This window comes from Columba livia, chromosome 2, assembly GCF_036013475.1.
Source record: "Columba livia isolate bColLiv1 breed racing homer chromosome 2, bColLiv1.pat.W.v2, whole genome shotgun sequence".
NCBI classification, from domain to species: Eukaryota; Metazoa; Chordata; class Aves; order Columbiformes; family Columbidae; genus Columba; species Columba livia.
In genome coordinates this window covers 83,574,404-83,597,106 of record NC_088603.1, presented here as the reverse complement: position 1 = coordinate 83,597,106, position 22,703 = coordinate 83,574,404, and the positions used below count along the sequence as shown (strand labels likewise).

Below are 22,703 nucleotides of genomic sequence, written 5' to 3'. Positions count from 1 at the left end.
TATTCCTTGCTTTAATTTGCTGCTGAGAAGACCATAGTTAGGCTACTGTATCTGGTTCTGAGACCCTCTACACCCTTCAAGAGGGAGGTTAAAGCTTGGAAACAGTAGAGAGCTATCAAGACAGTCAGGGACACAGAGAACATGAGCTATGAGGAAAAACTGAGGGAGCAGAACTTGTTTAGTTTGGCAAAGAAGAGGTGAAAGTGAGATTGAATAGTGATCTATGACTATATGAGGTGAAGTTACGAAGATTACAAAGCCAGAGATCTCTTCACAGTAGCAAACACAAAGCAGACAAGGGTAAGGGACATCTTTTGTGACTTGGGAGGTTCAGATAAGACACAGGGAAATGTTATTCACCAAGATATAGTTCAGCACTGGAAGAAGCTATAAGAAATTCTGTAGAGACTACACCCTTGGAGGTTTTGAAGACTCAGCCAGATGAAGCCATGACGGGCCTAATTCAGCGTTGATGATTGTCCTGCTTTAAGCAGAAAACCAAGCTATACACCTCCCAAGTATTCCTCAATACAGCTCTTGTAATATGCTATGAAGTATCTTTAGTCCGAGCAGAAATCTTGCATTTCAAGTTTATTTTGCTTGTGTGGTGTATATCTGTGAAGGTTATACAATTCAGATCATCAAGAAGATCTTCTAGCTAAGGAATTAATTTCAGTTTATTGGCTATTTTCTCCCTCTGTCTCAAAGAAGATTTTTTTTTAGAGTTATTTGTTTGGTGAGAGAAGTGGAATATTCCGGCTTTGTTTTGAAAGATGTGGGTAACAAACAAAATTGGATTGCATATAAATCCAGAAACTGATAGTTAAGCAAGTGAATGGAAAGGAACCTGAGGTCAAACTGCTGGCATTTATTTTTTTGTTTACAATATTAATTCTAATATACCCTGGTAAAAATATTCTGGTTCACCCATGTCATCATAATAGTGCAGGCCCTTGCAGTAGGTACTTCCTAAGGTTCCTTTTAGCAGAACTACCTCCTGGTAGACTCAATATTCCTGTTATTTACTGAGTAACAGAGATGAATCTTGTTATATATATATATATATGTATGTGGGTTTTGTTTTTTTTTTTGGTATAAGAAGGCTGAAAGAAGTGGAGGCAAATCTTCAGCATCTTTCATTCATTGCATGTTACTGGGAATGAGCTGTATCAGGTTAGAGTTTCATTGCAGTTGGCTACAGGGAACGGGAAGAGAACACAGCCTTCCTTCAAGTTTCCTGTTTCATTATCTGGTTGGGGCATCTACTGGCTCTTGTGACTAACTTGCTTCATGGCTATGAAATAAACTCCTGGACACACTTTCGTTCCTCCATGAGAAAGTCACACTGTGACTGGTAATTTTAGCAAAGGTTTTCAGTGTTATGCTATAGTAAAGGCTAGTGAGTGCTTGCTTCTAGATAGAAGAGAGTGTTTGAGAAGGCAGCATGGGAAAGTTGATGTTTTTATCCTCTAAGATTGCTCAGAGGCTTAATTATTCTGATCAGAATATAGAGTAGTTTTTGCTTAGAGCTAGTCTTTTTAAAAAGGAACACATAAAGAAGGAAGGCAAGAGGATTTGCTTTAAGTTTTATTACTAATTTCCACAAACAAAAGAAACAGACATTGATTAGAAATGGCAGAACAAGAAAAGCAGATTTAGATCATAGACTGAATAAGACTGGAGCTTCAGACTGTGCACATCATTATGTATCTTATTCATTACGTACCACTGCAAATTCACCATGAAATTCTCAAAACTAAGTCTGATGCATCTGTTGTAGAAAAGTAGAATATTTACTCAGAATATGACTGCCTCAATATGCTCTGGTCAGTTTTCTTTCTAAATTCAACAATAAGGATTTTTAATAGTAGTACTCATGGCTTCCATGCCAAAAAACTGGGTGTAGGAAAGCTTCTTCCTGAACTATTCTGATAGCCCTTTGACATCCTTCTATTTCTGCAAGGAGGAAATGGTCCTGGCATCAGTAATCTTCCCTGATGCGTAATTTCAGTCATACTGACTTTGTTGGGACAAGCAGCAGGAGGTGCCTGAGCCAACTGCACTGTCATTAGCTACCCGCATAACAGAGGGGGATAGCCCTCACAAAATCCAGCCTTGTTGCCTCCTAGGCCCTTTCACTCCCAGTATAGGGGCATTGCTCATCCTTATGCTTTTTATGATCCCTACACTGTACAGGAGTCTAGCCAGCATCATGATCTTAATAATCTATTTGACTTGGCTAGAACCTACAACACATGGTTGTGTATGAGCCTGAAAAATTTGTGCTTTTGTCAGTAAGATGATACTGCAACAGGACAGACTGCGCAGATGAAATCACATGAAAGACTGAAAGCAAGACAGATGTGGCGATTTTGAGGTTTAGTTATGACTTGATTTTACGTATGTTATAAATTCCTGCAGATCCCTTATATTTCCTTTGCATAGGTGAAAGATAGTGTAAACTCCTACCCTTGCTTTCCTGAGTACTACAGCCTCTCTGGCAAGAAGCCAGAGTGCTGGTTTGTAAGGAAAGGAAAGGGAGAGGATGGGCAGGGGGAGTACAAAGAAGAGCTAAAGCATCTCTTAAACTCTAAACAATTCAGCATTCAGCCAACTGGCAACTGTTTGGCACTATGGCATTGCCCAGTTTACTTTCACAGTTCCAAGAAATAGCTGCTCAGAAACGCTTCTGCTAATGTGGTGGCTACCATATTTGGAACAGAAACTCTTTACTGATTTGGCTTGTAATCTTTGCTTATTAATAGCTCAGCATCAGGCTTATGTAGCTTATGGAATTCAGGATACCTGTGACTTACCTCCAGGTGTGGTATTAGGCTTGTTTTCCTGAGTGATGAATTAAGGCACACAAGTATACTTGAGACTACAGAGAAGATGGGGCCAGTACAAGATGGTATCTATGAATTTCATTGATCAGAAGTAACACCACATGCCTCTTCACAGGAGTCCTATCAGACAATATATTCAGGAAGTCTAGGCTGTAAGGTCACATCATGGCCCACTGATCAGCTCTTCTGGAAGGTGCTAGAGACTTCGACTAACTTGGAAACTGTGATGTTGCAGAAATACTTGGAAACTACTCCTTATAGAAAGTTACAACTTTGCACCCGAACAGGCTGTTTGTCCTGTCAGCTTCACGTCAGACCTACCAGCAATGGAGCCTCCTTCGGTGATTTTTGTGAGAAAAGCTGATGCCCTGCTTGTCCCATTGGAAAGTTCATTCTCAGCTTTTTAACTCACTAAATTCAAAGTGAAGGTGCTGTTTGCACGGTCAGATATTGTTACTGCAATTACAGTATCACAGTATCACAGTATGTTTGGGATTGGAAGGGACCTCAAAAGATCATCTAGTCCAATCCCCCTGCTGGAGCAGGAACGCCTAGATGAGGTCGCACAGGAACATGTCCAGGCGGGTTTTGAATGTCTCCAGAGAAGGAGACTCCACAACCCCCCTGGGCAGCCTGTTCCAGTGCTCTGTCACCCTCACTGAGAAGAAGTTTTTTCTCAAATTTAAGCGGAACCTCTTGTGTTCCAGCTTGATCCCATTACCCCTTGTCCTATCATTGTTGGCCACCGAGAAGAGCCTGGCTCCATCCTCATGGCACTCACCCTTTATATACTTATAAACATTAATGAGGTCCCCCCTTAGTCTCCTCTTCTCCAAACTAAAGAGACCCAGCTCCCTCAGCCTTTCTTCATAAGGGAGGTGCTCCACTCCCTTAATCATCTTGGTTGCCCTACGCTGGACCCTCTCCAGCAGTTCCCTGTCCTTCTTGAACTGAGGGGCCCAGAACTGGGCACAATATTCCAGATGTGGTCTCACCAGGGCGGAGTAGAGGGGAAGGAGGACCTCTCTCGATCTACTAGCCACCCCCCTTCTAATACACCCCAGGATGCCATTGGCCTTCCTGGCCACAAGGGCACAGTGCTGGCTCATGGTCATCCTGTTGTCCACCAGGACCCCAGGTCCCTTTCCCCTACACTGCTCTCTAATATGTAATTTCCCAACCTATACTGGAACCTGGGGTTGTTCCTGCCCAGATGCAGGACTCTACACTTTCCCTTGTTAAATTTCATCAGGTTATTCCCCGCCCAACTCTCCAGCCTTAACTGAAGGACAGACTGGTGATGTGGTGATAACAGTAGCCTGTGCCTGTCACCACTGGGCTGCTGGGCAAGCAAGCAAAGCAGTATCTGCCTCCGTTACATGAAGTCATTCGGTTACACCAGTCAATGAACTGTAGCTGATAAAGCATGAGATGTCTGATACTTCCACGCTGGAACACAATCAGCTATCAGCTTCTGGATCTCCACTGATCCCACTGGCCTGTATCTTTTCCTTTCTGAAGCTTTTCAGTAAAGCTGGAACCAGTTTGTGTGTGTGTTCTATTTATGCACTGTAAAAACCTTGATCCTACCATACCTCAGGACTCCCCATATGTTCTTTCATTTATAGTACCCACAAAATTCACCCAATAAAGTCAAAAGTTATAGGCTGGCTACAGATCCCCTGTCATTCAGCTACAAACAGCTGGTAGTGCACATTACAAGGCTTATTTAAAGCTCAAGTACTTTCACCCACGCTCTCTGATAACTGAACTTGGCACGTAAAAACATGAAAATAAAAATATCAAAGTAGTGTAGTGTTTCAAGGAAGCATTCAGGAAGCAGACAGCATGTCTTGCTCCAACACAGAGAATCCTGTGGCCGAATGCATGGTGTGTGCTTTGAGAATGTACCCATCTCTGGAATGGAAAGGACAGGTCATCTAGGTGTGGCCGCATAACTCACCATGTAGCTGCACACACTTGTGTTCGCCAGTCTGAAGTGCTGAGTCCTTTCTGTGATGACCTGCTGCTAACAATTCAGCTCCAGAGAAATCTCCACAATTGACTCTTGGTTTGAAGCAGAGGGGTGTTTTAGTACATGGGAGTGATAGCAACAACTTGTGCTATCGACATGTCTGGTGGGTAGTTGAGGAATAACGTTTTTGAGGCTCTCATTTTCTGGGAGAGCCACTTACATCTCAGCATTTACAAATATTTTGAGCTTTAACCACCTCTAATATAGTTATTTAATTAGACTCTCAAAAAGCCATTCAAGGCTTGTGCTTGGCACAAAGAGCACAGTAAAGTACAAGAGGCAGACAGCTTTAAATCTAATGCCTCCACTTTGGAGGAATAAAGGGGTCTAAGGAAAGTGGCTGTATAGGACTAGAGCTGATGTAATTTATGCAGGTTTAAGCTCTCTTCCATGACCACTTCAATCACCAGAGATCCTCAGAACACCTCATTTCAATCAGTTTCTGACCTAGAAATGCACTTTATTGGGAGAGGGTGGAAAAGGATGGACAAGGCATATGAATGATGCAACCTAGAGCTGTAGGAAGACAACCAAATGATCCTATAAATTGCTACTGTGCAATGAGCCCCCAGGCTTTCCAGCAGTCAGCTTCCAGGACAGGAGTAGCAGCAACAATGAATAACTCTTAGCAATATTTGCCCCTATTAGACAAATTAGAGGTGGGTGTCCATCTTGTCCTTTTTTCTGCTATAACTCTGTGGTGACACTGACACTGTTAGGAGAGTTTTAATTATAGGACTAAGTTTGCAAAAGTACAGATGCAAGTGCTCCTGCAGTGGCCTCCTGTGACCCAGTTTGAATCTGAAAGCAGTGCAGTCGTACCAGTATCATGAATGCTTTCACCAAGCAATGTGCCAGGTAGACCTGATGGCTTAAGATGGAGTTATCTCAAGGAACAGGATTTTGTGCTGACTTGACACAACTAACTGGGCTGCCAGGAGGCAGCTTTGACAAAGCGGATATTGGGGAGCAGTGAGTGCAGGGGTGCTCTGCAAGGGAGGAGGATCCAGGAATTAAGTGGCGCAAGATGGGGAGCTAAAACAGATCTAAGATCCATCCAGGAAGCAGCATAAGATCGGATCAAAGACAGGGCTGGGAACAGGCACAACTGTGGTGTCGCTGTGGCCAAAGGCTTGTGGCCCAGACTGAACTGAAACAGCATCCTGGGCCATGGACAAGGATGGGGGGAGGTCCCAGGGGAAGCCTGGAAGGGGTAGGGAGGGATAACAGTGCCCTCAGACCCACGGCCCTGGAATTCACAGCCAGAAGTTCTCTCTCAAGGTAGGAATCCAACTTGTGTTTCAAACAGAGCAATGTTTTAGTCCAGTAAGCAAAGTACATAAGCAGCCTTCAGTGTGGAGATCAGAACATCAAGTACTGAAGTAGAAAATCACGTTTTTCTTCTCTCAGGGTATTTGACACTCTCTTCTGTGGGCCTCATTTCTACCTTGTAGGAGGTACATTGTAGCTGTCACATTAGTTAGATCATCCAGTCAATCATGCATTTGATCCTACATTACTGACATTCTTGTAGTTGAGTAAGAACAGAAGAAAATACTACAAGACAAGCCAATTCTGATCACTGTCAAGATATTGATATAGTCAATCCAGCTGTTAACTGAAAGACATTTTTGTGGCCATAGGAGCCAAACAGTGAATACCTCATTCAGCTGTTGCTTAGGTGAAACTTGCAAGTAAAAATGGAGCGAAGACACCAAGATGTAACCCATAGATCAGGGGTGTCAAATGCATTTTCACCAGGGGCCACATCAGCTTCATGGTTGCCTTCAAAGAGTCAAATGTAATTTTAGGACTCTATAAATGTAACTACTCCTGAAAATGAGTTTGACACCCCTGTTATAGATGATCACAGAGAAGCCTGGCATAAATAGATCATAAGAGAAGCTTATAGTAGTTGAGCACATTTGCTTCTTTTGTACATGAGCAACTTTAAGTCTTAAGGATAATTAGGGTAGGAGACAGAAATAACCCAGATAATTGTACTGTCAGAACAGCAACTATATCCATCTTTGGGAAAACTTGCATACAGACTTCTGTGGAGCAGGAAAGCCTTTTAAAATCAATGGCCAGTGCAAGACCTCCTGGGAGGCACATACGCTTTGCATTAGAGATTGAGCTGAAGCCAGGAATGTTGGGGTAAAGCAAGGTTCAAAACCCACATATCCCGACCTGGCTATAGGCATGAAGAACCACTTTTTATGATATAAGCAGAAACACTCAGTCTAGCAAAACTAGACCTAGCTATGCCTACCACCATACAACTTTGTGTTGTTAAGATTAAAATTGTTATCAGAGGATTGCATCTGTCTTAATGTCAGGACTTAAATTTGGATTGAGGTGTTCCAGTAGCATGTTATCAAAGTTGTTATTTTAGGATTTTACCATTGCTTTTATTTAATGCACTTCTTCTGTGATTCTGTGAAAAAGAATCTTGTTTCTACCTACGTTATAGCAATCAATTTTTGTAATTTGTGTAGCTGGTATTTACATTTATGAGGCAAATGATACCCACTGCAAATAGAATATTTTACATATGCCTTATACTGACATGTAATATGCCAGTTTCCAAAGAACAAATGACTCTATAACCAGGTGAATCAACAGGGAATTAGACTGATTACATTTTATATACTCATTATAAAACTTAGTATATGTGAATAGCGCTCTTATGAAATGTTAAAAAATTGCACTGCATGGTAAAATAAAAAGTTTTATTAGGAAAATGCTTATTGAATAGACGGGCTTGGGAAAACCTCTACATACAGCAAACTCGGTTTATTGTCTTCATATAGGGAAAACATAGGTTTTGCCAATAAACTAAACAAAACACTCCCTCTTGTGGTGTAAGGCTGGAAACAGAGCAGCAGTTGGAGGCTGCAGGGGCCAGGCTGCTCCAGCAGATGCAACCGAACTTTGCAGGTTTGGAAAGCCCTGAGCTGTTATGACTCTCGGTTTGCTTTTATTTTGTTGTGATTTGTTGTGCTACTGATACTAGCTTCTCCTGAGGAAAAAGATCAGACAATCCCTAGACACAGAAAAGGAGGTGCTGGGTGACAGGGATGGGGGGATGTTGGTAGAGTGGGAGAAGAAGAGGGGAGGTGGCCATGTGAATACTTCAGACTTGTGCTGTGATAATCCTGGACTAAGAACCATGGCTTGTGCCTCTGTAGTCAGACCTAAGATAATCACAGAGCAAAAAACTGATTATTAATCAGAAGAACAAATTGAGTCCAAGTAAAAGAAGAAAAACGTAAGTATTTAGGACTGGATTTTTTCCCTCATGGGGAGGATGGATATATGACAGTGGGTAAGATCCAGAGGACAGACAGGGCTGAAGAAAGTTGTACCTGAAGTGCTGGTGCTGGAGACAAAAGCACTGAGATGGAGTAACTGGTAAGAGCTGACAAGAGGAGCTGGCTAAGAAGAGGGAGGTAGCATGGGCGTTTGTCACAGCAGAGTAACACTGTGGATTTCAAAGAAACAGTGAACTGCTATGATACACAGAAACGTCTAGATGTACCCATACATCCAGAACAGGCCTAGTTCCCCATCGTTTTGCAGGTGTTTGTTCAATGTTTTTTCTTCTTCCTGATACCAACTTTTTCTTTCAGTTCCTTCAACATATGAGGAAAAGGTGGAGATACTTTACACATTCTTAGTTATAATAAAGATATTAAAAGGCTTTTTGGAATACCCATTTTGATACATGTATCACATTCATTGAATATGACATCCAGACAGGTATGATATCTTGATGCAGCAAAGTAACTAAAGGGAGCATTTGATGAATTCTGAATTTGAGGGCATGTTCAGAGATGCACAATTTAGTATGTAGGTATATTTTAAAGAATACTAGCTGGTAAACCATGGTTATAATCTCAGCCCTGTAGCTGGTGAAAATGGCAAAAAGATCAGCCCCCCCCTCTCAAACTGTTAGCAGCAATGACTATTTTCACAGTACTTTTGGTCATCCAGGCTTTCCCAAGCAAATGACTCAGTACACAGTCAGGAATTTTATTTCCTTGATATACTGGGAATCCTGCGTAACTTGTCTTTCCCTATCAAATCAGATGGCACTTGACTCCATGCAAGTGAACATTCACTGCCTAAACCCACCTTCAAAATACAGGCTTAAATGCTAGCCTTTTTCTTTCCCTCTACAGTATTATTTCACACTGTTTCTGTAGTGGTTGGGCAATTTTACAGGTCAAACCCGACACTCTAAATGTCATGGGCCTGTGGGCATCCCTAGCCCTGATTTTCCCTGCCCAGCCTAACCTGGAGCTTCCCTCGAGACCCATCCATGGTCCAAAACCCCTTTTCAGCCCAGAGCAGGGCCTCAGTGCCTGGCTGAGCTGTTCTGTGGGCGTGCTGTGCTCCATCTTGCTTCCTGACTAGATTTTGGACCCATGTCGCCTGTCACTTTCCTCCACTCGTGCCTCAGAACTACACAAGGCTCAGAAATAGAAGTGGAGACAGGGACTTTCCTCCTTGACCTTGCAGCAAGCCACCGACGGGCAGGCGCCGGCGTTACTGCTCCCTCTACAGGGATGCTCCCGGGAACACAAGCAGACGAACCCCGGCTCGCCCGGGCTGCGCGGAGGCCGCTGGCCGCCACGGCCTCGCGGCGCTCGGTCTGCCCCTCCCCACGGAGGCAGCGCGGGGAGCAGGATGCGCGTCGGATCTGTGGGGAGAAGCTCCTTCCTTCCCCCGACAACTGAGACTTGTCAGAGCGCTTCCTCGCCTCTCCACCCCTCCTTTTATTTTTTTTCCTCGATTACCCAATTTAACGGTAAAGGCTGCTTGCCTCACCCGTGCGGCGTCGCCGCCCCCCAGCAGCCCGTAAGCAAGGAGATAGCGCGGATGGGGGTGGGGCGGGGGTCTTCTCTGCTCTCCCTCCCCCAGCTGCGGCAGAGCGCAGCCAGCCCCGCACCGCGTCTGAAAAGGGGTGGGATGCTGCAGTTGTGCAGGTGTGGCAAGGCGAGCTGCCGCCCCCCGCAGCTGCAAAGCGAGGGTTAAACCACCGGTAAAAAAACCGCAGATGCAGAGGAGAATTAAGGAAAGGGAAAAATAAAAAAATAAAAAGGCAAATGGCTAAACCAAGGACTAGCATTTGAAGGTTTGCGCAAAAATACGGAGAATTGTCTGCAGTTTCCCAGGGAACGCGCCGCACCCGTGGTCGCTCCCTCCGCGCCCGGGGCTTTTGTGTGACGGCGGGTGGACAACGGGAGCTCCCGCCGCACCGCCCGCCCGTGTCTGAGGCCTTGATCGCTCACGGTGGCTCGGGCTGACTCCTCGCCCCGGCGGTGGCTGGGTGCTCGGCATGGCCGCAAGCTGTTGTGTGTGAAACACATACACCCCAAACACATTTTATTGCCCGATAATTTCCCTGCGTGGGAATGTATGGGAAGCAGGACTCCTCGCGTCGCACATCGCACCGCACACCACGTCCCTGCACCAAAACCTCCTCTCCCCAGCCGCGCTCGCCGCGCCTGCCCCTCTCCACGTGCCCTGCGCCTTTTTCCTCTCCGTCTCCATCGAAAACGTAAACCGGGGTTATCCTTATCACGGGCCAGCTGCGGGTCTCGGACTCGGTACTCGTCCCCGCTGGGGATGGTGCTGGGGATGAAAGCTATGGGAAATAGCTTTCATTGTCCCCGCTGAAAGATGGTGCTGCTGGCTTTGCAAGCCGTGGCGCAGCCGGATCGCTCTCCCTCCCGCGCCCCCGAGATGCCGACACCGCGGTTCGCTCCCAGCGGGTCCATTTCACCAGTCCTCCCTGGCAGCGTGGCCGGGGGTGCGGTCACCCGTCCGAGAGCCAGCACCCGGCCCGGCACAGCGGCCCCTGCCCGCCTGCCGCTCGGGGAGCAGAGGGCGCCCCAGCCCCGCACATCAGCCGTGGCCGGGCTTCCGCAGCGTGGTGCGAGGGGCATGGCGCGCCCGGCCGCACCGCAGCCGGGCTGGGCCTGGCGGCAGGGTTTTAAAAAGAGGGAGGTGGGAAAGTGCCCTGAGTTGTGGCGGCGGGTGCGAAGGTGCTGTGGCGGCCCAGGGGATACAGGGGAGAACTGGAGCGATACCAGACCTGAAGCCCCAGCGACGTTCGGGCCAGCTCTTCAGCTGCAGGAGCACCCGGGAGAGATCCATTCTCCTGAGAAACGGGTTGCTTTCCTCTATTGTTTTGCCTTTTGTGTTTACCGGACAGATCCTCTCCTTAAGCGTGCCAAAAGCGCAACAGCCTGGGATTTTTCAATTTCTTCCGCCTTTGCCACCTCTCTCCTGAGGGGTAGCGGACTCCCACGGTCCCCGAAAGGGCTGCACCTGTAGGCAGGCAGCCCGGCGTGCCCGCTCCCTCCGCCGCGCAGCTTCCCACCTCCGCCGGGGCCAGACCCGCCGGCGCCCCACGGAGCACAGAGGGCACAGCCGCCCCCGCCGCGGCGCGGCTGCGGACGGCGGTGGAACGCCCCGCACCTCGCCGTGCGGCCCCGCGCCCGCTCTCCTTGGGGCAGGAAGGCTGGCTTCTCCCTTCCCGCTCCCCGTTCCCTCCTCGATGGGATGCTCCCTGAGATTTTTTTATAGGGCGGGGTGTGTGTGGGGGGGACAAGGTTGCAAGGTGCATTTGCGGACCTCCGAGTAAGTCCTCCCGCAACGCGCGAGGCTGATATTTAAAACCTTGGGTCCATGCGCCCCCTAAGCGTGAACGCCGCGCAGCGCATCTCCTGCCTGCGAGCCTGAAAAATAAATAAATAAGTGCGTGTGGCTTTTGAACTGCCCACAGACTGTCACAGAGAAGGGGGGAGGGAGGGAAAGAGGGAGGGGGAGCGAGTGAGAAATGCAGAGGCAGCAGCCGCGGTAGCGGCGGCATTGCTCCAGCAGGCACTAGTCACTCCAGTCCCGGCGAGCGAGCAGGGGAGAGCCACAGCCCTCGGACCAAGCTGAGCGGGCTCTGGGCTACCTGGGACTCTCTTTGTGACACCCCAGCACACAAATACACAGAGGGGGAGAGAGGAAAAACATAAAAAGGTAAGAAGCGGTATATCTCGCTTATGCCATTTACATAGCAAACCCCGAGAGCTTTGCAATTTTTATTATTATTTCCTCACCCGTGGTGTCTGGGCTGTGGGTAAGGAGATGTGCGTTTGAATCGGGGAGAGCGGAGCAGCCTGGGAGTCGCCTCTCCGGGCACATTTTAGGAGCATTGCTGCGAGGAGCTCGATTCCTCGAGGGAGACCGCCTAGGCGCGGATTCGAGGTACAAAACGGACTGAAGCCCATTCCGCAAAAATTAAATGCCTTTTTCTTTTTTCGGGGGGTGGGGGGGAGAAGGAGGGAGGCAGCGATGGATGTGGTGGGAGAAATAGTGGCTTATGCCCAGTTTCTGTGCCTTTAATCCGTTTCCAGAGGGAAGCTGCTGAAAAAAAATTGTAATAAAGAAAAAAAGATCCAAAAACGTCTCCACAAAACGAGGCGCTTGGAGAAGAGCACGCAGCACGCTCGGAAGATGGCAGGGCGGCTGAGCGGGGGGCGGTGGTGGTGCAGGGAGGTGTCGGGGGGGGCAGTCAGTTTTTGCGCGGGGGTTCGGCGGGGCCGGTGCCGGGGGAGCGGGGCCGCGCTGCGGGGGGCGGCGGGCGGGGCCGGGTGCGCTGAGGAGCGCAAGCCCGCGGTGGCAGCGAGGCGCGGGGCGGCGCGTGCCTATTGTGGCTGGTAACAATGCGATTGTTCTCTCGGCGAGGCAGCGAAGGAGCGGGCGCTGTCTTCGCAGTCGCGCGTGCCTGTGGACGCGACGGCGATTTTAATCACTGCTCTTGGCGGGGCGCTATGCCAAGGTTTAGGGGAGCTCAACCGCCCGAGTCCTGCCTGAGCAGGGACTACGAACCAGCCGTCGAAGCAGGCAGGGACCGCCGCTGACCCCCACCCTCCCCTCCCGGTGCTGCTCCGCTCACAGCGCCCGGCGCCCCGATGCTCTTCTGTCATGAATATTCATCGAATGCTGCCCCCCTTTTCCTACAGACTCCCCCCTTTTTTACCTTTTTTTTTTTTTTTTTCCCCACACCAAAGCAAGATACAACTTCCCTACAACGTGTTTTCATTCTCCTCCCGACCCGCCTCGCTGTGTCGCCTCTCCCCACGCACACGCGTGTCTTTCAAACGCGGCTCCCGCAAGGAACTTTCCCTGTGCCTCGGCTGGGCGTGGTGGCTCACGCGAGGGAAGGGAGGGCAACATGCAAACGGCACTCATCCACCGTCTCGCCACGCCGGGTGGGTGCCCCGCGGGGCTGCTGCCCGGTACCGGGGCGCGGTGCCGCCGGGGGATGATTGAAGCCCCGCCGCCCCGGCTCGCGCCTTTGTCTCTGCCCGGCGCATGCGCAGAGGCGGGGAGAGGCCGGCGGCGGAACAAAGGCGCTGCGCTGCGACCCCCGGGCTGTTCCCCCCCTCCCCGCCCCAACCCTCCTCGGCCAAGCCGGGCCTTCACCCCGGGAGATAAATAGCGGTAGACCCGCACTGCTCCTGGCTTAGCTTTGGCATCTGGTACCATGCTCGGCGCCGGAGAGGACCCGCTCCGCCCCACCCCCCGCAGCCCCTTATCTCGCCGAGACAAAATCTGGCATTATTGGAGGGGAAAAGAAGGGCGGTATTGCCCCCCCTCCCGCAGCAGATTTTGTTCGGTGGAAGGCGAGTGGCTGCGGGGTGCCCGTCGAGCTCCTCCTCCCCGGGCTCCAACACCACCTCCCCCTCCCCCCCGCAACGGCCTTCAGGGGGGCGGCGCAGAAAAGGGGGAGCAGGGGGGTCCTCTACAGCCGGGTTGGTGCAGCAGGTCCCTTGAGGGGTCCTTTTGGCCAAAGAGGGCGAAGTGGGTGCGATGTACGTGCCGCGGTTGGATGCCCTATGAAGCAGCCACACCGCGGGGACGTGCTTGCTGCCGGGCTCCGTCTAGGGGAGACACGCGTGTTCTGCGTGTCCGGGCGCTCTCCTGAAGCGTCTCTCTCTGCCAAGGGGAAGCAATCTTTCAAGAGGAAGATTGTGTGTGTGTGTGTGTTAGTGCGACATCTTGAAATCTCTTTTGTTCAAATTGTTGCATCTCGATGCTGGCATCGGTGCTCATTCCTCCTCCCCCCGTTTTCCTTCCCAGTAGATGCTCTTGTTCAAAACTAGGATACATATTTCTCTTTAGGGTGAACATGCTGAAGCCTGTTGGAATTCGGTAATTTTGTAAGCTAGTATCTGTTAGGTTCCGAAGAGAGACAACTGATGTATTTGTCAAGCCAGGGTTAAAGATGGTAAAAGAATACTGCAGAGGGTGGCAATGGGCTTTATTTTTTCCTCTCTAGGGTGATGAACATTTGCTGGAACACATACACCCCAAGGCCCCCTACATGGTGATTATTTGGTATTTCAAGTGTTTTCAATTAAGGTCCCCTTTGAAGAAGCACTGCCATCAGAGCCCTACAATCTGTCTTACTGTCCCCTCTCTGCTTGCCAGCTGCTTGCCAGGCACCACTTAGACTGGTGGCCAGGCTTCAAACACCAGGAGCTTTCTCCTAGTGTAGCTGTTCCCCACTAGCACAGGAGCAGCGAGAGCATGGGCTGGGAGTGCCCAACTAGGGGAAGATGCGGCATCTGCTGCTACTGCTGTCTCCAGTGGTGATACCTTGACCTGTGCAATCCTTTTGTATTCAAGGTTGTTTTTGAGGATTTGGGGCAGAGCCTCCAAGCTTTAGGGAGGAGGTAAGAAGTAAAGGCATGATGAAAGGTTTTTGCATTTGCTGTTTCTATTCATTGTCTCACAGAACTTCATAAGAGTGGGAAGATTTGCTTTGTGATCTTCTTACCTACAGGACTGTATGCAGTGAATATTTTCTTTTTGTCTGGGTGTTCTAATTTCACTGGAGAACACCAGCTCTGGTCTGTGGATGGAATAAACCTAAAGCATTGGGAAATTTTTGATAGCTCTGTCTGTTCTTGTATGCTTCATGTATTAAATGGATGATTGTGTAATTAAGGGAATTCGTATGTATCTGCCAAAAAGCAATCACGCAGCAGGTTTTATTCTGTTGATGTGAACCTATGAATATATCATATCTAGTTAAACTAAAATCAGCATTAAAAGGTAAAATGGAAAATTACTTTTGCAGTTATTGCACAAAGCCATAATCAGGTTTGTTTGTTTGTTTGTTTGTTTTCTTTTTTCTTCCCCTTGCCTCTCTTTCCATGTTTCCTTGCATTTGAAATGCAACACTCAATGAAGCAATCTGGTAATAAAAGATTCGTTTATCTCGGAAAGTGTCATACCTTTGGGGCACATCCTTTCCCTGAGTGTGCACATTCCCTAATTTCAGAAATATCTCTAGAACTGTCTGTAGTCCTTCAGTGTTTATTTGCCTTGGTCTTTCAACATTAAGTCTCTGAAATAAATTGTATTTTCCAAATGAAGCTTCTTGTGTTTGTGCTGTGTTCCACTGCTAGCTTTGCCCCATGCAGTGAACCATGAAGTCCTTCAGCAGAGCATCCTGCACACAGGACAGCTTCTGTCTGAACAGTGCTAAATTCTTCCCTTGTGCAGGCATTCATCCATGCCTCAATGGGATGCACTGATGGACAGAAGCTGCTTCTGGGACAGAAACAACCCTTCCCATGAAATCTTAGGAGAGTTCTGTGCGGCTGCGTTTTCAGGCTAGCATTGAGCTACCATTGAGCTACTAATGATTAGGTAACTTGCCACTGAAAGCTGATTTAGCACTAATTTTGAAAACAAGACTTTCAGATATATTTTTTTTTTTTCCTCAATCTGCAAGAAGAGGATGCTACATTTGCATGTACACATTTATGTGCAAATCCCAGGTCTTGATTTAGGTCTGTAGGTGTGAACATAGTGTCCTTGTGTGCACTGTGCTGTAGGTTAAAATCTGAGTTCTCCAAGTAAGAAAACTGATGCTATTCAAATATAGAGTTATAAACCAATATTCAAGGCCCCACCTTAACTCCTACAAGGGTAGTAAAGGCAGGCCATCTTGAGGTATTGTGTAGATGCATTGAGACATAGTCAATAACTAAAGAAAGAACACTTTGGAAGAGCTTGGGTTGCTTTTTCTGTGTCAATCAGGAATGACAAGAATGAGGTAACAACTAGAGAAATCAAAGAAATTCCTGAAAGCATTAGAGACATTAAAATAAAAACCATATGCAGCATAATAGAGGTTTCATGCATTAGTAGGAAATGCTTTCAAGATTGAAAAAAAATGCAGGGGAAAGAATGGGGGAAACACCTCGTGCAGAATGGAAAGGACTTAAAAGTCTTCTCTACAGCATCCTGTATCTCCCAGCTGCCTTTCTTAAAAGCTTCTTACTTCAAGATGTACCTACTGGTTATTTGATATGAAAATTCGTAAGTTTAAAATAGAAACTGATTGATAGCAACATGATTCCTCAAACATGAAAGATTCCTGACTTGCCAGAATCTGAAAATGAAATCCTTTGACTTTCTTCAGCACATCAGTAAATGTAAAGAGATACTGATTTGTAACACATGTGGAATGGTCAGGCTCTGCCTGGGAGCAAGATCTGTAGTAATTCCCTCTTAAGTATGGTTAATGGAATTTAACTCCAAGGAAATAGTTTTATTAATAAAAACCTTCTGTCTTAGGGTATAAATTAGAGGCTGATCTCTTTTGATGTGTTTGCTATTGTGTTCTGCAGAACAGAAATTAAGCAAGCTGTACAGTTGATCTGACTTGTGGGGTGTAGATTTCCAAGTACCTCACCAGTGCTGTAGTGTTGGGAAAGCCACATGCTTTTTAGTCACACGTTGCATAGTTTAGATTTTAGCCTGGTAAGTAGTGCCACATATGATTATGATCTGCTGAGCCTGGGATATTTTTTTTTAACCCTGTAGGAATTTGACTGTCTTTTCAAAAGATTTAATTTTATGTATGCCACCCTAGCAGTTCAGATCAGCATGCAGTTCATGCTTAATGTAAACCACAGAGTTGATAGTAATAGCTTCATTTTGATTAGAGACTTGCTGTCCATATGAAGGATACAATACTGAATGTCTAATAAGTTTGGGCCTTAACCACCTACCTTTTGCTACTTATAAAGTTATGTAGATAGACCCTTGCTAATGATGGCATGATGCTGGTTGTAATACTGAAGCATTGGCATGAAGACGATGTGAATGCAATGCTGAAGTACAACGTTTTACTCCAGGCAAAAGCATAGTATCTATAATGGCAAAGCTTCCCATAGGATTTATTTTAATGGCAGAAATCTATGTTGTCATGACTTTACATGACAAGTGGAAGCCACTTCTGTACAAGTAGTAAAATCAGGGGGCTACTGTTTCAGTAGTCCTTAAATACTTGTAGGACGTAGAGAATAACCCTTGCAGAAGGACAGAGCCTGGTTTTAGTTTGAGAATTTGTTTTCTGTTATTACCTTATGTGATTGGTTGGTAAAGGAGGGGCTCATATGCAGAATTACAGATTGATTACAGCTTGATGTTATTAACTGTTTAAGGATGAAGTAGAAGATGGTCACATAGCAGGATGCTGTAGATGTGCATCTGCTAGACAAATAATAATTGCCAAACTATGGAGAAGAAGTGAAGCAAAGTTAGACAAGACAAAGAATGGATCAGTAATAACAGAACTGATACATGTCCCTAACTGCCTTAGAAAAGCACACACAAAGTAAGTGCAAGTCAGGATGCAGAAAACAGTGAAAACACATTATCAATATGGGAGAGTAAAACCGTGAGGAACACTTTGGTACATCTGTCTAAGATAGATGGGAGCCTGAAAAATGCTACATCAGCTTCCTGTAATTGTCCTTCCTCAAAGCAGTGAAACACGTCATTAGGGGAGAAAGAAAACAAAAACAAAAGCAGGCTAGAGGTGGTATAAAACTAGGAGTCTGGAAAAAGATAGGGTGAAACCTGTCATCACTAGATCTGGTGCTCAGATAATTTTGGCATTCTCCATTCATATGCAGAGTTTCGTGTTGCTTGTATTTTGACCAGCACTGGTAAGTGCATGATTGACTTCTGCTGAGCTGGTGGGAGGAAGCAAACTCAGTGAGCTGAGGTGGTGACAACGGCTCTTCTGGGTTTCTTGCCGTCACCACCAAAACTAAGGCAAATGGGGAAGATATGTTAGCTGCTTTAACTGACAGGTTTCTGAACCAGATGGGCTGCAAGAGTGGGCCTTCTTCTCCTTCAGCAGCATTGCTCAGCCCTGTGTGCAAACTCTGCACCAGTGGATGTACAGCCCATGCTGGGAATAGCTGAGCTTGTTGAAGAGTGGGTGAAAGCTGCCTGTTGACTCTTGCTTTCCTTTTCGGATCTACAAGCCCTGTGAAGCAAGAGAGACAACAGCTCCCCAGAGTGTAAAAATGAAAATCTGGCCAGATTTTCCAGGCTTTTCCATTCTATACTTCGCTTGAGATGGAGTAGAGCTTACTGTTGGTTTCTAACAGTTTCACTAGGAGCTTTCACTTGGAGCATGTAAGGCCCCTATAAGTGTACCTGAGTGCTCAGGGTAGCCCCATAGCCTATAATTTAAGTGCCTAAATTAGCGGACTAAAGCAAATGTGGAAATGTGGAAACTCTTTCCCTGTTTACAGTCTATATGTGATCCGCATAACTCCAACATTCATAGTTAAGAGCATCCTGATGCCTCTAGAAAGTTGTGTGTAGATTGTGAGAGTTCAAGGAGTGATTCTGTGAGAGTGACAAATTGCCCATGCAGACAATTTTTTCTGATGGATCTGGTATCATTTGCAGGGAAGGATTTTGGTAAAAATGATTTGTCCATTCTGTGTTCCTGTATGCCATTCACTTTTCTCATTTCCTACCCTCAGAGACCTTCACCTTGAAGAAAACCACCCCACAGTGCAGAGGTACCAGCAGAACCACTTTCAAACTGCTTGTGGCCATCTGATGTTTCAACAGTATTGTACATTCTAATGATTTCCTCAGTGCTAATTTCTCTAGATTATATTTAGAGGAACATTCAGCTTTCTGCGTAGTGGCCCATGCTTTTCATCCAGTTGCCTTGAACTGATGACATTGCCTTAATGAATACTACTTTTACAACCAAGCTAAGTAAGACCTCCCATGTGCATTGAAATACGATAGCTCACCCAAGTGTAATATTGGATAAAAGCTTCAACAGAGCTCAGGAAAACTAATATTACAGTAGTTTTTTATAAGCACTAGAATTATTGTTAGGTCATTGAAAGTTCAGCTGTCATCCTCTTCTGTGGATGAGTCAGTGACTGACGGATTCATGCACAAATTATTGATGGTGATAGCAAGAGCAATGTGGTACTCCTCATGGTGTCTCAGTCCTAATTGAATAATACAGTATTGTTGGCAATCCACTAAGGCACAATGACTTGAAAGTGGCCTTCAGTGCTGAGGTAGCGTCTGTTACCAAGGTTTCAAACTATACTGCAAATCACCTGCAGGTGATTTCATAAAAGTCTCTTGAAACAATGCTGTCACCATGGCATTACAGAGAAAAGCAAACATATCAGTCAACAACTGACAAACACAATGAATCCTCCTTGCATGAAGCAGGATAAATATTGTGTCTTTAAACACTTGCCATCTCTGTTTTCACTTGGAGTTGATACATAGAGGATAGTGTTGAGGGAAACAACTGGCTTTTCGTGTTCTCCCACAGCTATTGACCATGTGAGACAAGAGATTGAACATCTGAGTCCCTCACCGTCTAACCATCTACAGCACAGAGGTTATATGGTGTGAGGGAAGTTCTGCACTGACAGATTTATGGTTCAAAAAAAAAAAAGTCTGTCTAGGAGTTTGCTGTGAAACAGTGGCAGTAAAATTTACAATCTGAGAATAGAAATATTTATCTCAGCATTTTTTTTTTCCTTTCTACTTAAAACCCCAAATTCTTTGGCACATTTGCTTCTGGTTAAAGAAGCCATTCAATACATTTCTTGGTATAAACTTTGTATTCTAATATGTTGGGATATACCTTAATATCTCTATGGATATTGGTAAATGTGTCACATTAAAAAAATTCCAGTGTCTTGAGGTAGTACTTCTTACTTATTTTTTCAGCTAGCTCTGACACAGTATCCTTTGCTGTGTCCCTGTAGATCATTTATCTCTACTTCAATTAATTGTCACAACTGGTTATGTTGCTGTTTCTCTTGATTATCTTCTCTGGAAGTACATACTTTCTGCTGTGAACTAACTCAACCTATTTCAGAGAACACCTTGTTAATCACATATCAACATGTAATATGTGCATTATCAGACATTCAGAATGCAGCAAGATCTATGTCATAAGCTTGAGTGTGTGCTATCATTCTTGTGTAATACAAAGCAGGGATATAAGAACAGAATAACTTATTGCAAAACTTTAATGTTACTAGACCCCAACTGTTTGTATGGATATGGCTCCCAAATCTAGATGTTCATTAGAGTGAGATCACATCAACATAAGAACTTGATCTTAAAAAAAAAAAGCAAACCCTGTAACCATATAGAAATCTTGGAGCTCTGCTAGCCAAAGGTATTCAAGGTTTTAAACTTTTTATCACTTGAAGAAATATTAACGTGATTTCTCTTTCTGCTGACCTAACCCAAACTCTGTATGTGATAGCTTGCATTGCCAGTGTTATTTTTAAGAACTGATTTATTTGATTCTTGCAGGAAATTAAACAAATTGCTGCAAGATCATAATTAAAGTTACAAAACCTTCCAAAACACACTTTTAGGGAAAACATTTGCTATTAAAACAGACAAAGGTTGTCTGTCAAGCTGTGGCTTTGCTAGACTGCATGTTGCGTAAAGGCCAGTAGCTGTCACAGTCATACTGGTCTGAGTTTCTTTCATAGAGAAACCCTTCTTTCAATCCACTTCTAATTGTTTGAGATTTTCATTGTGTCTAAATAAAGCACAACATCTATAAATTATTAAGGCAATGACATGATTGCTGTGCAAATCTGTTATGAATGCCATCAAGATGAGGGCCATGTTTGGAACAAATCAGTTCATGATGGCAAATACATACGCCTTTTTTTCTGAAGTACAAGTTTGTGGCTACAGATGGAGGAAGACACAAAATAGCCTTTGGTTGCTGTGGAGGGTCCCAAGTAGGGGACTAGAGAGCTGAAGTGGATTTAGATCATCTACTGTACATTGAGCTCCCAAAGCAGATCAAAAAACTCAAAGGAAATTTTCATTAGAATTTTCATTAGAATTATTTTCATTAGAATTACAACTAGTCATCTCAGTTAACTATCTCCTTAAACAGAGAAAACTTACAGCAATCCTGTGTGACCTCACTTAGGTGTTCCTGCTCCAGCAGGGGGATTGGACTAGATGATCTTTTGAGGTCCCTTTCAATCCCAAACATACTGTGATACTGTGAACCAATTTAATAGATAAAAGATTTATTCACAGCCCAGTCTCTGCCCATGAGCCCTTGCAAGTTTCATATACTAATGTTGGTTTCAAGAATGCAGTGGTTTTCTGCATTGCAGCAAATTTCCACAGTTCTCCCTGGTCCCAAAGTTCCTTTCCAATGCTTTAAGGGCCTGACTGTGGGTTTGCTACGTGCTGCTCACAGCATTTTCCAGTTTTGTTCTTGAACTGCCAGTGTCCAGCTTGAATCTCTTGTCTGTCTCACCCTGCTGTCTCCAGAAACCTTCTTTCCTCTGAGCAGGTTCAGGGACTCTTCCAGGGAAAGACCCCTGCTAGCCTTTTGGTCTTCTTAAAACAGTTAAAATGAACAGCCTTTTGTGCTGTCCTGCAAACATGGTGCTTGGTGGGACTGCACCCCTGGGGCATACGTGGTCTGAAGTGCCAGTCATCAGCTGCTGTGCTACTGATGTTCGTTGACTCCCTGCACTGGAAAAGAGACCAAATAGCTAACTTGATTATTACAAATGCCATGTTTTATCTTAATTAATCTAGCCATATGATTCTGGTTCCCTGATCTAATTAGCTAGGGGAATAGTTAAACGTAACTTTGTGTATCTAGGCACATTTAGCTACTTGTGGTTGAATCTGTTCATGGTTCCTAAGAGACTATATTCAGAGTTACAGAGTCACAACTGGGAATACCTCCCAGCTGCCCTTCATCTGAAATAAAAAAACAAAACAAAACAGAGAGTTCACCTTAATTAACATGGTGGAATATTTTTTATGTTAGCAATACAACTCACAATTTACAATCACGTTATAGCCTTTCTTGGAAACAAGGAGGCATCTTTCTCTGTTCTGCCATTAAGGACTAGTGAGTAACAGTGTCGTACACAAGAAGTGGGATTTTCATTGTTTGAGTAGATAAACATAACTTTAGACTGTATGTGTAATATATTTGCCCTTTCCTGTGTAACAGATGGAAGATGATCAGTAACCTGAGTTAAAATAATTTGAATTATTTGAAATTAATAAATTATAGTAAAAAAATCCTTGTCCGTGGAATCATTTCTAATAAAAACAGTACATGGTAGCCATAAAAAATATGCCATCAGAATTACCAAAAAGAAGTTTTGTTGACGAGAAAGGGACAACAATAATAACAGAGGGCCACTCCCCAATTGTGCTAGATGTTTGCTACCAAAATAGGACAAATTACTTTTTAACTGTTCTGAAATATACATCTAAGATTTTTTTTTTTCATGTACTATGCATTGCACGTTTAAAGGTATTACTTGCATGGGTCATATGCCACATAAAAGAGAGATGCCATTCAAGTGGATGCACATGTAAACTGAACGATCACAGCCTATGAATGGGGAAAATGAACATATTGCTTTTGTGCAGTG

The 22,703-nt window shown here is 45.4% G+C and overlaps 1 protein-coding gene across 2 annotated transcripts in view; it reads left to right on the top strand.

Moving 5' to 3' along the window:
- Positions 1 to 11,658: 11,658 nt before the first annotated feature.
- BASP1 (brain abundant membrane attached signal protein 1) overlaps positions 11,659 to 22,703 on the top strand; it is a 51,556-nt gene continuing 40,511 nt past the window's right edge. The window contains exon 1 of one of the 2 annotated variants that reach the window (XM_005499744.4): positions 11,659 to 11,922. The gene's annotated coding sequence lies outside the window, so the exon portion shown is untranslated. Of the gene's footprint in view, positions 12,151 to 22,703 lie in introns of both variants that reach the window. The other variant, XM_021283821.2, reaches the window with a different exon arrangement.